Below are 17,679 nucleotides of genomic sequence, written 5' to 3' on the forward strand. Positions count from 1 at the left end.
CAGATTTTGATTCTAACAGGAAAAAAGGTGTGCAGTTCTCATCTGTGTCACTGCAGAAAATGAGCCAGAGTTCAACTGTGGCCTGTGTCAGTGCTGTATGTTCTCTTGAATGTGAGGCTTTTCCATTAACGATTTTTTTTTTTCTTCTAACATGGTTTGTTAGCTTTCTAAAAGGAGACCTAAGGATGTGACTCAACCTTGCAGAAGGAAGGAAACATGAAATGTAGGCTGTTCTCCTGTTCTGAACTTACAGCAAACCTTTGCAGAGGGCTCAGTATTGTTGCTAAATAAACGTAGAACCACTGTACTGTGCATGCAAAATAGGGAAAGCATAGCTATGTGTGAGTGTTCTTGGCTTTATGAAAAAGACATTATGGTTAATGACATCTTGCATGTAAGTAAAACAAAAAAGCAACCTATCCCCTAATTTAAATAATTTCAATCCAAAGGGGTGTGAAGTCCCATTCTTCCCTCCCCCGCTTTCTTAGGATGTGGGAACAAAATGCTATGTATCCTTGTTGGTATGAGATGGGAGTTTGAGCTGGTGGATTCAGGTTTGCTGACACTGGTGTGCAAACAAGTGTGGACAGGAGGACAACAATACTGCTAGTTCCCCATTTTTATAGGTACTTGAATAATTTTGTCATTTATAGGTCTGAATATGATGATTCCTATCATCTGTTGATCCAAAATGAATTTGTGCTCAGTACAAATTTAGAAGCCAAAGTGGCGAGCATCAATATTAAACTTCTTGTTTTATGGTAGACTTTTTTGTCTAAAAATAGTGTGCTAGCTAAGGAATAGAAGGTGCAGCAGCCAAATATTTTTGTCTTTTATTCCATTTATTATACAGTTAGTGCTGAATGGGCTTTCCATAGTCATAGGAATGATATCTTCTTTGTGGTAATACTGTAAGGGTGGGGGTTTTTCCCCAGACTGGGATATGGACAGTGTACTGAAGTACAGTTTTATAGTAAGTAAAAAAACCAACAACAACAAACCCAAACCAACACCAAAAACTAGTGCCCACCCCACAAAGCACAACTGGTGGTCCCTCTGAGCCAGGGGAGAGGCTAGCACAACCACACAAATAGTTCTCCTGGCATTCATTGCAGCTGAGGAGAATGAAAATTCCCAGTACTTTTGGGGTAGGAACAGAAGGTTGTGATGTGATTGATGGCTGATCCAGGACTTCTGTGCTATATGCTTACTCTTCATCTGTTGCGCTGCTTGATAAATCTACAGTTTGAGTCGTAGGGTAAGTGAAGAAGGGGAGACCTTCAGGAAAACAGAGATGGGAGGAGAAGAGGTGGCAGTGGCAGGAGATGGACTTTGTTGAAAGTGCAGCCCTGTTAGCTTAATAACGGATTAATGATCTGTTCAGATGCCACTCTCAAAGAGTACAGTCATCCAGGGCGCTAAACTTTAGCAAGGGATTAAAGAAAAGCCATGAAGCTTCTGAAGAACAGCCTTGCTCTAATAAAGGCTGAAGAGTTAAAACCTGTCATACCATCATCGCCTTTTTCCTGCTTGTTTGCAGAGATAGAATCTGCATGGATTTCAGAAAATGGTTGACCTAGTTTCTTGGCCAGTAAATTAATATACATGCCTGCTTTCTGTAAAATCTGGTCATAGACCAAACTAATGTTTAAGGTGATTGAAAATCTTTAGAATATAAAGATAGGATACTAACCTAAACATCTTAGGCCTTGATTTTAAGGAAATTGAGAGGCGATGTGATAAAGGTCTATGAAATAAATGAGTATAGCACAGGCTGACAGGGAATGAGTATAGCACAGGCTGACAGGGAATGAGTATAGCACAGGCTGACAGGGAATGAGTAACTTTTCTTCATGGCACCTGAAGTTGGCACCCAGTTATCAAGCGATAAGTGTAAAATAAATCAGGCTTGTTTTCCTCACACAGTACCTAATTGGATTGTGTTACTTGCTGTCAGTATTGGTTGAAGAGGCTGAAGATGTGCATAGCTATCAAATTTGCAGACATAACTTCTAGTTCAGGCAGTCTCTGCGCTACCTTTGAAGTGGTCCTAAGAATATTTCCCTAACTATCTGGTGTTGGACTAGGTGAACATTTGGTGTGAATCATTTTGTCTGTCTGCATTCAATAAATCTGAGTTTAACGGGTAATAGTCTACATTCAGTGTCAAGATCCTTCAACTTTTAAGGAGAAAGTTCAGGGCTTTTGTTTGTCCTCGTTTTTTAGCAAGTATAAAGGCAAAGAAAAGATATTCCAGGAAAAAAAGGCTTCTGTTACAAAGGGGATATTCAGCTTTAGGTAATGCTTCAGTTTATAACTTCTGTAAAAATAGGAACATGTGTGTCCTTATTCTTGTATCAGTGCTGAAAATCAATGTATTTAAAGTTAGTGCTAGTGATGGTTGTGATATTGATTGTGAGGTTTTTTTGACACCAAAAAATAGAGGGTGAGGGAAGCTAGTCCCCTTATCTTGATAAAGGCCACTAGGTAGGAAATCCTGTACCTCGAGAACTGCTTCTGAAGTAGTCCTAAATCAGGATCTAATGTCCTTCCTGTGGTAGTCCTTGTTATTAAAGATGCTGAATGATTATTCATTTATCACTATTCTGTGTGGAAGGTGACTTTGTAAAGCTGCTGATGTGGGGCTCTTAATCACCAGTGCCCCCCCATCACTTGCAAACTTGCATCAGTCTACTAGTTAGCATCTCTTGCTCTGCAAATCCAAATTTTGTGACTGAGTTAAGCTTCAGTTAGAGTCTTTTTTGCTACTGTGTACAGCAGGAGAAACAGGTTAACCTGCTGAATGGAAAAGAAACAAGTTCTCCCTCCTTTTGTTGGTGTGAAGCTAACAGTGCGAAAAGGGGGAGAGAGAAGGGCAGGAAGAATATACTTGCCAATTAACAGCTACTGTAGTTTTCAAACAGAGCTGCACTTAATGTTATTCAGTGTTAGACAGTCTCATTTAGTATGGAATTGTACAAGTCTGCATAAAGATAATGCTGTATTTATTGTGTGGTTGCTTTTCCGTGCCAGTATTGTTTTTCTTCCCTTTATGAGAATTCTATAAAAACTGGATTGTTGATACTGGTCTGCATGAAACTGAACTTGATGGATTTTACTGCTTGAAAATGGGATTTTTCTGCTAGCAGGTGTAGTTCAGACTGGTTTTTATAGTGATTCCTGTTTGTATTAAAATATTGTGTAAGCTGACTTTTTGTAGCTATTTTGGTGGCTTCGCTTTTTCCTGAAGTTAATAGCCTATGTGTAGTTTAGCATGCTGCATGAAAAAACAAGAGCAAAGGTATCAAGAAAACTATTATAACACCCCCGCCCCCCAACTACACCACCACTTCCCACCCCCCCATCTCCATCTCATCCCTGCTGTGGGTTTAATCCCACCTTCCCATCCTACTGCTGGCTGCGAGAGCCCTGTGCTTGCTGGGTGGGTTTGGAAAGGTACTCTTCAGCTTTTCCCCCTGCTTTTCTGGCCTGCCAGACTGGGGCAGCGGCAGGTCTGTCCCTGCATCCCACCATGGCTCCTGGGGCCCCATCCCGATGGTGTTGAATTGCTCGAGGCTCAGGACTGTGGTGGAGGTCTCAGGGATGCTGTAGCTGGGGGTGAGCAGCTCCACAGGCAGTGAGAGCAAGCTGATGTTGCAGTGGGAGATGGCTCTGCTGGTGCCACTAGGGTCCCCAGGCATGGGGACGCTGCTGGGACTGTCCTGGCTGGCCAATCCAGTAGCATCTCCTGGGGCAGTGCAAGGTCACCTGCTGGGTCCCCAATGGCTTGGATGTGGGGGTAACACAGTGGTTGAGGAGGATGTTGCTGCCCAGTGGGATGTTGCTGCCCAGGGCTGCCCCCATGGGGGTGGCCGTGTCAGAGAGGCTGAGCTGTGCAAACTGCCTCTCCATGTCCTGGTACCTGGAAAAGCACAGCAGCAGCACTGGGGGGGGGCTGAGGCCACTGCTCTCCCCCAAAGGTTGAAAGATGCAAAGTGTTGTGGTTGGCCCTGTGGGGTCCCAGGAGCTGCCCAAACGGGGGGGGGGGGGTGTCCCACAGGGCAGCACCCAGCAGAGACACAGTTCTGTGGCCGGTGGAGGCAGGTTGGTGCTCATCCACTGGATGCAGAAGACGTGGGGGTTGAAGAAGCAGCTGCATGGAACCATCTGCAGACCTGTGCGAGTGAGTGGGAGCCATGCTGGGCCAGGGGGGACCCTCCAGGGGCAAGCTGGTCCGGATCGCCGATGTCCCCCGGCTCTGTGCCAGGCATGTGGGGAGCTTGGGTGACCTGCTGTGCCGGCAGGACGGGGTTGCAGATCGGGGAGGAGACTCGCTTATAGGAGGTGAAACGGGAGAGATGGCCTCAAGTATTTGGGAAATTCTCTGTAAATTGTATTTACTGGGCATGTATCACCCAGGCAAGGGCAGCAATCCTCACGCAGGATTGCTGAACCCCTGTGCCAAAAATGCTGGGGGGATTTGTCAGGGATGCTGAAGGTGCCCAGGGGTCAGGGATGCTGAAGGTGCAGAAGTGCCAGAGCAGATGGGAATACTGTACTTGCTGGGGGTGCCTGGGGTGCCACCCCCACTGAGGGTGCCCAGGCTGTGAGGAAGGGCTGCTCCTGCCCAGACAGTTCGCACAGGTTCGCTGAGCCTGAAAGAGACGGGAGTGATTGCTGGCAGTCACCTCTGCTCTTGCCCCCAAGAGCATCCCCAGGCTGCAGGGGTCGGGGTTGGCCCTTACTTTGGGCTGGAAGGTTTCGGGATGGGCAAAAGGCTGAAGCAGCTGGGGCATCAGGAGTGCCCGGGGGCTGTGCAGTGGGAGCCGCAGTGCTGGCAGATAGTCCGTTATGTCTGTTGGCTGCTGAGGACTCTCTGGGGTTGCCTGCTCTGGCCTTCTGTTTGGGGGTCTCCCAGGAGGGAATGTAGATGCTCCCTGTGTTCCGCCCCACACCCAACAGCCTCCCTGGCTCCTCGTGGGGAGGGAAGGGGTTAAGGGGGGCTGGGGAGCCCCCTGCCCCTACAGGTGGGTATGGGTGCTGTGGTTGCAGATGCCTTTGGCTGGAAGCCTTGGTTGGTTCCCAGAACTATGATATCATTGGTGTGAGTGAGACTTAGTGGAATGAGTCCTATGGCTGGAGTGCTGGGATGGAGGGCTACAGGCTGTTCAGGAGGGATAGGTAGGGCGGGCAAGGTGGAGGTGTTGCACTACATGTAAGGGAGAGGTTTGATTGTGCAGCCCTTACAGTTAGCGATAATGTGGTTGAGAGCCTCTGGGTGAGGATTAGCGGGATGGAAAACAAAGGAGATGTTGTAGTGGGTGTCCACTACTGATCACCCAGCCAGGATGTAAGCACTGAGGAGTTATTCTGTGGGCAATTAGGAGAAATCTCTGGATCAGTAACCCTTGTCCTTATAGGAGATTTCAACTTCCCAGACATCAGCTGGGAATACCATACTGCTGTGACAAGCAGGTCAGGGAAATTCTTGAAGTTCGTGGACGGTAACTTCTTGTCAGAAGTACTCAGTGAGCCAACGATGAAAATGCCCTTCTAGGCTTGCTATTTGTGAATGGAGAAGGCCTCCATGCTCCCCCACAATGTCCTTCTCTCTAAACTGGAGAGGTATGGATTTGATGGATAGACTATTTGGTGGATAAGGAATTGGCTGGATGGTTGCATCCAGAGAGTAGTGGTTAACAGCTCAATGTCTGGATGGAAATCAGTGATGAGTGGCGTCCCGCAGGGGTCTGTATTGGGACCAGTAGTGTTTAATATCTTCATCAATGACATAGTGGGATTGAGTGCACCCTCAGCAAGTTTGCAGATGACACCAAGCTGAGTGGTGCGGTCGACAGGCCAGAGGGACGGGATGCCATCCAGAGGGACCTGGACAAGCTCGAGAAGTGGTCCCGTGTGAACCTCATGAGGTTTACCAAGGCCAAGTGCAAGGTCCTGCACGTGGGTTGGGGCAACCCCCGGTATCACTACAGGCTGGGGGATGAAGGGCTTGAGAGCAGCCCTGCCGAGAAGGACTTGGGGGTACTGGTGGATGAAAAGCTGCACATGAGCCAGCAATGTGCACTCGCAGCCCTGAAGGCCAATCGTATCCTGGGCTGCATCCAAAGAAGCGTGGCCAGCAGGTCGAGGGAGGGGATTCTGCCCCTCTACTCTACTCTGGTGAGACCCCACCTGGAGTACTGCGTCCAGCTCTGGAGCCCTCAGCATAAGAAAGACATGGACCTGTTGGAGCGGGTCCCGAAGAGGGCCACAAAAATGATCAGGGGGATGGAACACCTCTCCTGTGAGGACAGGCTGAGAGAGTTGGGGTTGTTCAGCCTGGAGGAGAGAAGGCTTTGGGGAGACCTTATTGCAGCCTATCAGTACTTCAAGGGGGAATTATAAAAAAGATAGGGACAAACTTTTTAGCAGGGCCTTGTTGCGACAGGACAAGGGGGAATGGCTTTAAACTAAAAGAGGGTAGGTTTAGGTTTGATACAAGGAAGGAATTTTTTACGCTGAGGGTGGTGAAACACTGGCACAGGTTGCCCAGAGAGGTGGTGGATGCCCCATCCCTGGAAACATTCCAGGTCAGGTTGGAGGGGGCTCTGAGCAACCTGATCTAGTTGAAGATGTCCCTGCCCATGGCAGGGGGGTTGGCCTAGATGATCTTTAGAAGTCCCTTCCAACCCAAACTATTCTATGATTCTCAGCAGTAAGTGATGGGTTGGGAAGATTTGTTTGCAGGTGTTTCTCTGATCTGGCAATTTGCGTTGACTTTGTGTTATGCATTCATGGTCTAAATTGCATGTTTCCATCCTGTTCTGTTAAGGATGAGTAGTTCATCAGAATCAGAACAACAATTTACAACAGGTTAGTTTTTGGACTTGTGACTGTTTTAATCACTTATGCAGCTTTTAGTCTCCTTTAGTGTCAGTAAAGAAGGAGCAGTTTCACAAACACACATAGTTGAACCTGCTCAAACGGCAAAATTGAAATGAAAACTTTTTTTCCCAGCTAAAAACTATGAACAGTTTGTCCTAATCTGAAGGTCATCAAAAGGCAGTCAATAGCATGCTATTGAGGAAAGCTAGAATTTAATTCACCCTCAAATACTAATTATGCTTGGTGACACTGTGCTGCTAGTGAAAGTAGCCTGGGAAACTGTAGGCATACGTAGTGCTGGCAGTTAGTGGAATATCCTAAAGATCCAAGATTTTGCTGATTTACACTTCAATGTTAAACATAAGCTCTAGCGAGAAGTTAAACAGCGCATTCTTTCAGGTTCAGATTTGTTTCAAACTAATGTTGCACTTCTGATCCTTTCAGAAATCTGTTCCAAATGTGACTTGTCTCTGCGCTGTGGTCATTAAGACCTTGTTTTGCTAACCTGTTGTCTCAAAGCAAACTTGAGATAAGTACTAGCCTCCCCAGAGAGTTCTGACAAACTGTTTTGTTTAAAGATAATTGGGAGGCTTATCTTTTGTAGTGGCTTCGTATTCACGAAGAAGCCCAAACCAAAACTCTAAATTGCATCTTAGTAGAAAAGTGACATAAATTGTGTATGTAACTGAAATGGTAATTTGGCAAAAAGTATTTGTTAATGACTTTTTTACAACTGAAAAGAATTTTGCTTGCTGAGCAGCAGCTTTTTGTGCATGTGTGTAAAGATGAGCAGGAAATGATTGCTGTTCCAACTGTACGGCAGATTATTGTGCTAGCTACTGTTAAAATAATTGGCATAGTGCTATAAGTGGTGTCAGGGGAAATGAAAAAGATTTTACATATTCCAGCAAATTCTTTTTGCTGTTATCTCTGTTGTACACTGACAAAGTCTTTCTTTTCTTTTATATCTCAGTACTCATTAAGCACCATTTGATTAGATCTGACTGTAGATGGCTACATTTGAAACTATCTCATGAGGGTGGACAGTATTTTTCTTCACGTGATACAGTGGAAGTTATGTTAAGTAGAAGGACTAGATTCAGCTGTATGAAAGATAGGGTGGAAGGTTTAAAAAAAAAAAAGAAAAAACAACAAAAAACCAAACCAAAACCCACGGATAAAAAAATCTGGTCTGTAAACTCAGAAGATAAGACAGTCTCACTGCGTAAGCGTAGCGTTCGTGGTGGCAGAACTGAGTTTTCTGGGGAACTCCTGAGTACTTAACAATCTTGGTGCTGTTGCAGTCTTTAAAGAGTAAGGCAAATGGGAGAGAAATCTTTGTTTATTCTTAGGAGTTGGGAGGAATGGTGTTGAATAAGCATGCAAAGTAAAACTGAAATCTGTTTGAGAACGTAACAGTAATGTGTTGACTGACTGTCAGGCATTTTGAGTTGAGGGCTGTGTATTCTTGGGATTGGAGTTAACTCTGAAGCATGGTTATTTGTATGAATGGTAAAGCCTTTAGAATAAAAGAAGATTGATGAAAAGTCGCAGTTTTGACTCTAACGTGCCAACAAGAAAATTGAGATTTGTTTTTAATGGTTAGATGGAGGAAAGCTGTAAGTGTATCCAGATATTAAATCCTGCAAGTGCTTGACAGGCAGAACTCCTCTGTCGTAACACAGAAGTTGATGAACGTTTGACTCCAGTAAAAAGACAGGCTGCTACATAACCCGTAACTACAGCTGCTTTATTGGAACCAGTTACAATTCTCTTCTCAATTATAGCATGGCTCTGTGTTCCTGGCACAATAGCCTTCCCCCCCTCCCAATTTTTATAATGTTATTTTTCTTCATTTCCTGCTCTTTCTCGCAGCTAACCTTTTCGTGTTGTACAGCAATAAAAGATGTGTCTTCCTGTCTCCCCCGGGAGATAATGGGGACAGGTGATAAAGTGGTTAATATTGCCTCCTACCACTACCTCTGTTTAGTAGCTCTTTCTAAGCTTAAATAAATTTGCAGCAGTTCTTGTCAACGTTTATAGTTCATCATGTTCACTTTCAATTTCAGGTTTTTAAGCCTGTGTATCTCAAGGCTTTTCTTCTGATGGTGTCAGACTTGTAAAGTGGCAGTAATTCTTACTAATCCAACTTCGATAAACTGTTGTCACTGACAACTTACTCATGGGGGACCTGAAAGGGTTATGTCTGTCTTACGAAATTCCAGCATCCTTCCTGCTTTTAGATGGTTTCTAAGGAGAAAAAAAAAGCTGGTAATTCAGGCCAACTGATCTTTCTTTTGTGGGGAGGAGAAACGGGCATTTCAGATCTCCTAACAGATCTTTAAGTTAGGAACCACTTACTGTCTTGTAAATACCTTTCGAAGGATGTCCTCCCATCAAAGTTGTGAAGGCAAATGCTTTAAATAAAAGTTTGGAGAAAAATACAGTCCTGTGGTCTTTGTCACAAGCAATCTCTGCTGTCAGTGTGAATTCGGAACTAACGTGGGATTGATTGCCTTGATGCCTGCCTTTGAATTCTGCACATTTGTGCCAGTTTGTTTAATATTAGTTTTGTATGTACTTTAGGATATAATGGGAGACTCCCTTCACTTACAAGGAGGTATTTCATTCACCCTTTTTCTTTGCAGGTGCTTGTTCATATATGTACAACAGAATTGCTTTTACAGTTTGTATGCTATCTCAACATTAAAAGCATCCAGGAATGGCATCCCTTGATTTTTATCTCCTTTCTGTCATGAAAAGGAACAAACTGCCAGACTTCTCTACCAATAAAGAATACTTTTCTGCATTTCGTTGTGAGTATAGCTATATAGAGACAGGGTAAATCAAAGAATGTTTTAAAACTAGAAGTACATAATTCTAGACTGACGGAGCAGATACTAGGTCCTGCTTAACTTCCCCTTTTAGTCAAGTAACAGTGGTAGGCTGAAAGCCTGCCTGCACTTAACCTTAATACAGTACAGCTGTATAAATTAATGTTTTGAATAGTTCTGAGTTAAGAGATTTATAAGAACAAGGCTGGTAGCTGCAGATACTTCTTCATTCTCCCTAGCACCTCAGAAAAGTTCAAAATTGACCTCATATTTGAATAATTTGCCCATGGACTTGCTTCCATATGCAGAGATTTCTCCCAGAATTGTATTATTTTGGCCTGGTCTCTTCCTCAAATAATTGTAGGACAGGTTTTTTATGTCTTTCCTAACTAAGCTGAGCATCTGGAACTGCTTGCTCTCTGCTTTCAGAAATGGAAAAAAAATCTATGCATGTGGACAGGTTTTGGTTTCTCTAACTTACAATATTGTCTATTTTAGTTTCTGAGTATCTATTTTGTAAATGGGGAAAAGTAGACTTCGTTAGAATTTTTGAAAGTAGAAACAAAGTCTTAAAGGTCAGTCATTCAGAAGTGCTCATTTTTCCTTAAAATACCCAGTTAGGCATTTTTAAAGAGTAAACAGGCCAGAAATAAGTTCTTTTTCTTCAACACAGAGTTACAGGCTAAGGAAAAGGCTGAAAGCTCCAAATTTGCATGCTGGGACTGGTGTTTATAGTAGTGACTTTGAACCGTGTTGCAACTCTTCTGAGTGCTTTACTGATTTGAATATTTCTGATAACAGTGCTTGCATATCAGAGAAGCCTGTTGAGGGCGAGTAAGTGTGCAGCTTGATGGCAGATGAAATTTGCTGTCAACAGATTAAAAGTCATGAACAGTGGCACAAATAATATAACTTATTAAAAACATCATTAATTCTTAAGCTTTCAAAACATTTTATTGTTTAAAAAAAACTTTTGTGGAGCTCTGATTTCTGATGAAATGGAGTGATAAATTCAGATTAAAACACTAAACTATTGTGGTGTTCTCTTGTAGAACACGTTTTCTGTAAACTCATGAAAGGTACTGATGTGGCTGTGTGAAACAGTAATTTCTGTGTAAAGAGAGAGTGAGTTGTTTAGGGTTCTTTGCTTCACTATTTTTTCTTCTTCCATTGGAAATATCTAAAATGGTGTAAGATGTGAAATGCGTATCCCATATTTAAGCATTTTATTTACTTGGACACACAACTAAACTTTGATACACATAAAATTGGTAGCGTGACATATTAATTCAATTTAAACCAGGAATTTTAGAGCTGCTCTTCTGTTGTGTGTGTGAGACAGTAGCTTTGTGGGAGCTCAGGGTACTCTAGAGTACAGTGACTATACTGAAAACCTTTTCATCAACAGAAGCATTCAGAAGAATAGAATAGATCAGGTATATCCATCAGTGGGCTGATCTCTTTTTTTTTTTTTTTTTTTTTTTTTTGTCCCTGTCTGGACTTAAGGTGAAAAGGAGAAGTGTACTTGTGTGTCTTTTGAACTTCCATGTCATTCTGTATAAGCATGACTTAATTCTACTTGAGTTTGTGTGCTGGGGAATGATCCCTTTTGGTATTCACCTGCTCTTACCAGTGACAGACATCTCGAAGGAAGTGAAGTAGGTATTCTGCCTTTGGCCTTATGGAGTGTGGGCTTATGACAAAAAGTAGGAAAAGCTGCAGTTGGAAGGAAGTTGAGAGTCACTACCTTTAGGTAGTAGCTTTTATTGGCTAGTAGAAAATTTATAACTGTTTTCTGAAATAAATCTCTTTCAGTGGCTTGGCACTACCCCAGTGTACCTTTTTGGAACAGTGATCCCTGACATAAGTGAGTGCTGAAGCAGCTCTTTCCTATGATGGGCAGAGTGCTCAATGGCGGAAACTAAATGCCTGTAAAATACTGTTTGATAATGCCTTATGATAATCAAAACTTTGACAATGTGTGTACAGCGGTTTATGGTGATGAAGAAATTGCTTCCTTGTAGTTTCATTTCCTACCATGCATTGCTTTTGTAGTGCTGTGTACGTGTGCAAAGGCAGTGCGTGAGGCTTGAGAAACTGCCTTACAAATATGGGGTTTCTCACAACTAGCATCAATTAGTTCTTGTCAGTCCTTCATGTTTGGTTGTTTTCCCCATATCAGTAGGATGTGATACCATCTAGGGAAAGTTCTGTATGCCTAAAGTTACGGGTTTTGAAGCCATTTCTTGTGGGAATGGCACATTTTATTTGCAGGTTTCAAAGTTGGCAAAGAGAGTGCAGCTGCTAATGCCCTCTGCTATCTATTAGGAATGTGACATGGAACCCAGAGTTAGAGATACCACCTTTCTGAACTTGCCTTGTTTCCCTACCTTGTTTCTTGAGAAAACTTTTTCCACATTCTTGTGAACTGCTCAGTAACTTCTCTGTTATTGTATGTGTTCTCTGTTGTGTTACAAGCATGGTGTTCGTGATCTTGGAGAATACTCTGGCTGACCAACAAACCAAGAAGCTGGTTGTACTTTTCCAGGGGTGGTTTATTCTTCAGACTCTTGGTATATGAGATAGGATAGAATTTTGGATCCTGTTAATGGTTTGAGTCTAGCTCTGCATTGTCAAGACCATGAATTTATCTTTGAATCTAAGGCTTCCCCATGGGAGCAATTTTTTCTATAAATTTTATTTAAGTATACCTAGTAGAATGCAAATTGTACTCTTACACTCATTTTTCATCTTAGAAAGTTGTCCTAATCTAAGTTCAGTGTTGTTTTTTAACAAGTACATTCTAACTACAGCACATCTTGTGACACTCCTCTGTAATAATCCAATAACAATCAGTGTGCAGTTGGTTGACCTGGATGAAACTTGTTTTTTTTTCCTCAAGCATGTTGTGTTTAACATGTGCATCTTTTCCTTTTTAATTATGTTTATTTGTAATCTCAGTGAAAGGATGTCTTGATCAGCAATTTAGAACATCTGCATGATGGTTTTTTGATTCAAAATAGTCTTAATAAAAGATTTTATGGGCAGAACTATAATCCACATATTGAAGTGAAGTTACTGTTTGTTATGTCCAGGATTAGACTGGACTGTCTCAAATGATTAGTTAATTTCTTACTATCTGTAAGGCCGAAGAAGCTTAAGTTTTCAGCAGTAAAACAGTAACTTCTGTTATTTTTCAGGTTGACGCATGAGAGTTTAACATGAATATCTTTGCCGGATACGAGTGTGGTATCTTTGGAGTCTGTACTGCTTCAGCAACTTCTGTTTGTAATGTGAAGTAGTGCAGAGATTTCAGAGGTATTCTGCATGTGTGCTTCACCCAGTGTATCCTCACTGACTGCCTTGAGGGACACTGAACAGCCTCTTCTATGCTTATCCTTTTCAAGGTTCATGCAATGCTACCCTTACCAACTCTTGCTGTACCAGAATTCAAAGACTAAGCATAGCAGAACTTTAGCCAAGTGTGTACTGTTGTACGTTTTGCCTCATTACAGATAAGAAACTGAGGCACAGCAATGTTAATTACCTGAAAGCAAATAGTCTGTAGTTAAAAATGGCGATCAAATGCATGTTTCTCTAGTTACTGCAACATTAAACTGAGTTTCTGTAGTTGAGTAACTCCTAATAAAACATGTTTATAAGATAGGAGCAAGGTTAGTAATTCCCTGTGAAATCCTTTAGTTTCTCTGCAATGATACATTGACTGAAAGTATATCCAGGTGAAAACCTTTCATTCTTTCAGATCTAGTAGATCTCAATCATTGGGGGGGGGGGGGGGGGTGTTTATACTGTTTTTGCTGGTATTTGTATTTTTAAGCAAATAACTGAATTTCCACAAAAATACGGGAGGTGGAGGCCCAGAAGGCCAACATCCATTTGTAGATTTGGGTGGGAAGACATTGAATAAGTTAATATTTGTCTGGTTATTAAATCTTTGAAAGCCAGATTAATTTTTACTGAAGGACAAAAAAAGCTATTGAAAGCCTCTTGGTTAGCCAAAGGGGTTTTGCATTGTCCTTTATGAAGTTGGCTTGCCTGTTTTAGGATGCTTTCTGTGATGCTCATGACAGTACCATAAGGCAAAAGTAACTTTCTGGTTTAACCACAGTGACAAGCATATCTTTGTTAATGAGATTGATCGTTATGTAAGTCTTCTCATTTCCTCTGTCTCGTTTTTGTTGTATTCCAATATTCAGGGATTGCTGGCAACTGTCTGCTGTGTTGTAAAGTTCCTGCTATAGGAGGTTCTGCTGTAAGAACACCCATAAATCATCCAGTTCTTTGGCAGTGTCTTTGCTACATGAGATGTCCCTGATAAATTGCGTAAGTTCATGAATGGCAATGCAAATAATTCTGTAGTAGGTAATGTTTGTTCTAGCCCATGCTAGGCATGACAAGCCTCGAACTAAACCCTGTCTATCGTGAAAGTTAACCATCTTCACTTATTCTGAGACTCCTTACAACAGAGATGATACAGAAGATTTCTGTAGTTGCACTGGGTGAATCTGAGGCCAAGGAGGCTTTAATCAATCCTGTTACAGCAGATGATTTAACTTCTCTGAGTGCTCTTAACTGTGTGTGTGTGTAGCCTTTTTCTGTCAGCAGCCAGACACGTATGTGGTGTACAATTAATCTGTGCATCTGTACTAAATCCAACACGCCCTGTAGGCACTGAATCATAGTCCTTGTACAGCTCTGTAGGCACTGAATCATAGTCCTTGAACAGATGAGTACTACAGCACCATGTGATAGATCCAGTTTCTTCCTAGAAGGCATGCATCTATGGTGCATGTGCACGCACTTTCATTTATACCTCTTGCCAAGCTGGAGCTTGCTTCTGGGCTTCTGTTACACAATTCATGTAATACTTGTCCAGATACCATGTTTCTGAAGAGCTCAGGAGTCTCTGCCTTTCATTTTGTTGAACATAAACCTCGTATGTGGCACTACCTATGCTCTGGTTGCATGATGTGACAAGGGCCCTGTGGGTTTCTCATGAAGGAGCAGCCTAAAGCATGTTCCACCTGTAGAGCAACTCTTGTCACGTGGTTTGAAAGCACTTTGCAGGTGGAGTCCCTGATCTAAATTTGGAGCTTGCAGAAGCCAGGCCCCTTAATTTCAAGTCTAGTTACACTTATTAGTACCATTTATCCCTGTTGTTCTATTAGTCTTGAAATTCGTGGTCCTCAGACTTTGTCTCAATGCCTGCAGCTATGTGCAGTGCTTGTACTGATGATACTCTTGTTGCATGTGCTTGCATCCACTTGCAAACTTAATGGTAAGTGGATGAAGGGAAGCTGCTACGTATGCATGTCCATTGTTGGAGTTTTACTTATGTACAGCAACTTTGTGTCTACCGGAATTATGCTGGGCATGACTCTGCAATGTGAATTTTGTTATGTGAATTTTATGTAATCCAGTACCTTTGCTTCGTGTGTATTTAACTTCAGTTTTATGGCTGCATTTCTTAATGAAAAACGGTACTTCAGAATCTGTTAGTCTTCAAGTAAGTCTTTCTAGCCTTATAGTAGCAAAAAAGCTTTGCAGTGTGACAAGTCTCTAAATAAAAGTAGGGATTTTTTTTTCTACTTGACTGCTGTTCCAGGGTAAAGTTTGATTTGAAAAGGATGAACTGACTCCCTTGTTGCAGTCTCTAGAACATGTATGTGACTATTTGAATGTTGGTGTTTGTTATTTCCCTTCAGCAGAAAAATATAGGACTTGTTCTTAAATGCTTTCTTTGTTACTCCAAATACAGGGTAATATAGAAAAATGGTTGTCCTCCTGTTTTGACTGAGGTTGTAACATGCACATTAAATGTAGGAAAAATGCCTTTGGAGATGATGGCATCTGCAAGTACACTTTGAACAAAGATCTTGTGCTCTCTCAATGAAGACCTAAATGGGAGGATGTGGGAGTGTACGAATGGCTTAAAGTTCATCAGATTTCCTGTGCAGAAATAGGAGTCCTGTTGCCTTTAATGTCTCTCTAGTGAGAAGCAGATGTAAAAGCTGAGAGAGTCTGCAGACAACCTTCTGAGGGTGAGACTTCCTACTCAAGGTCTCAAACATAAGCTCTGCATTATCTTTTTTTTTTTAAAGTAAATAATGGATCCTAAAAAGGTGATTCAGACTGTTAAGCCAAGAGCTTAAACTATTTACACATCAGATAGAGAAAGTTAGGTACTGTAAACATGGCTAAGAGCTGGAAGTAATGCCTGCCTCTCTGTGGACTAGATAACAAGCTTGTCTAAATCCAGCTGATTAGGAAACAGGAGGAAAAAAAAAAAGGATATATTGACCAACTAGTCAGATCCAGGGCTTCATAGCATCTCTCCTTCCCCCATCTCCCCTTCAGAGTTTTAAAATGGCAGACTCTTTTGCATAATAACCTACTGATGGTAGCATAAGGGGAACCTAACTCTAATCTCTATTTGAGGAGTCTTGAATTCAACATCTACTTGTGAGCCAGGCTGGTGCCTTGCTCAGCTGAAGCTGGGACACTTTGTGAATAGGAGTTTAAGGGGTGGATCCAAGAAAGACTATGCACAGCAGAACTTGGTGAGAAGGAATTTCTATAGGATGGGAAAGTCCTTGGGTTTAGTCTTTACTTACGGTAGATCTTTGTTCAGTGGAAACATTAAACTGTCCTTGGAGTTGGGAGATATGCAACTTCTGTCCTCTCATTACAAGCCTTAACTTACTGAAGAGTTCAAATAGATTGCTTGTACCTTTAACAGTTAAAGTAGACTCGTTGATAGCAGTCCTACTGGTCTGCTGGTTCTGGTCACACACAGACCTTCTTCTGTTGTGCCTCTGTAAAGAATAGAAAAATTAGGACTGGTCCAATGTTCATTCCATGAGTTAATTCCTGGTTTCTACAGTGTAATTCAATCCCTTGGTCAGGTGTTGGGTATCCAGGGAGCAAACATACATTAACTGAGATCAAGGGTCAAAAGATGTGACATCTGTACTTCAGAATGAAGAAATCTTCCAAGCTGTGTCTGTTTCTCTATATGGCTAAAAGTTTACAAGTCAAAGCGTACATATGAATAACTTGCTCCTGACATCTGATTGCCAGAATTACTAGAGCTTTTGCAAGGATTGCACATTTCTGACCAACTTTTTATAAGTTCCGTGATCTAAACTTAATCGTCCTCCTCCTTTGTATTGTATCAAGAACATCCTCACACCAGTAGCAGGAAAAGATTACTCCTGTTTCAGTCTGCGTGTAACTGTACGTACCTGCCCTTTTCATCCTGCTATGGAAACCTGTTCTGTAACTAATCTGGAGGACGTCATTTGTGTCCTGCCTCTTCATCTCAGAGTTGAGTCACTCTAAGGACTTGAGTCCCTCTCTGAAGAGTAGCTCTATTTTAAAGGGGAACTGAAGAAAATACTGGTTATGTCTCCAAGTCCTGCCTCAAATATATCCTGACTGCCCACAGTTAAACAGTCCATCTTATTAGAGTATTCAAATGATTGCTATCATTACAGTTCCACTGCCACATTTGTCTTTGAAACAGAGGAATATGTTCGTTGTATGGTTAAATGGAATAGGTATTTAGCAGTTTTAATTTTCTGTTTTACACAAGAGCTACATTCTTCCTACTGCTGCATTTGTGGTAAATATAGGCATAGGTTCTGGCGTTCCAAGAAGCTGGGTGAAGGAGCGCTTGAAGGTAAGAAATGGTCTGATAGTAGTCAGAACTTCTGAAGTGTGAGCAAACTCTCCTGGATCTGGGGCGCACACTATTCTTCATTGTAATTAATTAGTAATTTAAAAAAGCTGATAAGGGTAGTCGTCTTCTAAGATTCAGACCCTCTGTGATACTTAGAGTTGTTTTGAAAACTTGAATTTTTAAGGGAAGTTGTTAAACCATGCGACACTACTGAGCTCAAAATGTCAAGTCCAGTGTCTGAAAGCTGAGATGTGGCAC

General features: G+C 42.1%; 1 protein-coding gene across 2 annotated transcripts in view; it reads left to right on the plus strand.

Moving 5' to 3' along the window:
- CYRIB (CYFIP related Rac1 interactor B) overlaps positions 1–17,679 on the plus strand; it is a 103,497-nt gene that overhangs the window by 35,012 nt on the left and 50,806 nt on the right. Inside the window, exon 1 of one of the 2 annotated variants that reach the window (XM_076329096.1) lies at positions 13,937–14,063. The exons of the other annotated variant lie outside the window; for it this stretch is intronic. The gene's annotated coding sequence lies outside the window, so the exon portion shown is untranslated. Of the gene's footprint in view, positions 1–13,936; positions 14,064–17,679 lie in introns of those variants that run through there. 2 annotated transcript variants of the gene reach the window in all.

Source organism: Aptenodytes patagonicus, chromosome 2 (assembly GCF_965638725.1).
Source record: "Aptenodytes patagonicus chromosome 2, bAptPat1.pri.cur, whole genome shotgun sequence".
NCBI lineage: Eukaryota > Metazoa > Chordata > Aves > Sphenisciformes > Spheniscidae > Aptenodytes > Aptenodytes patagonicus.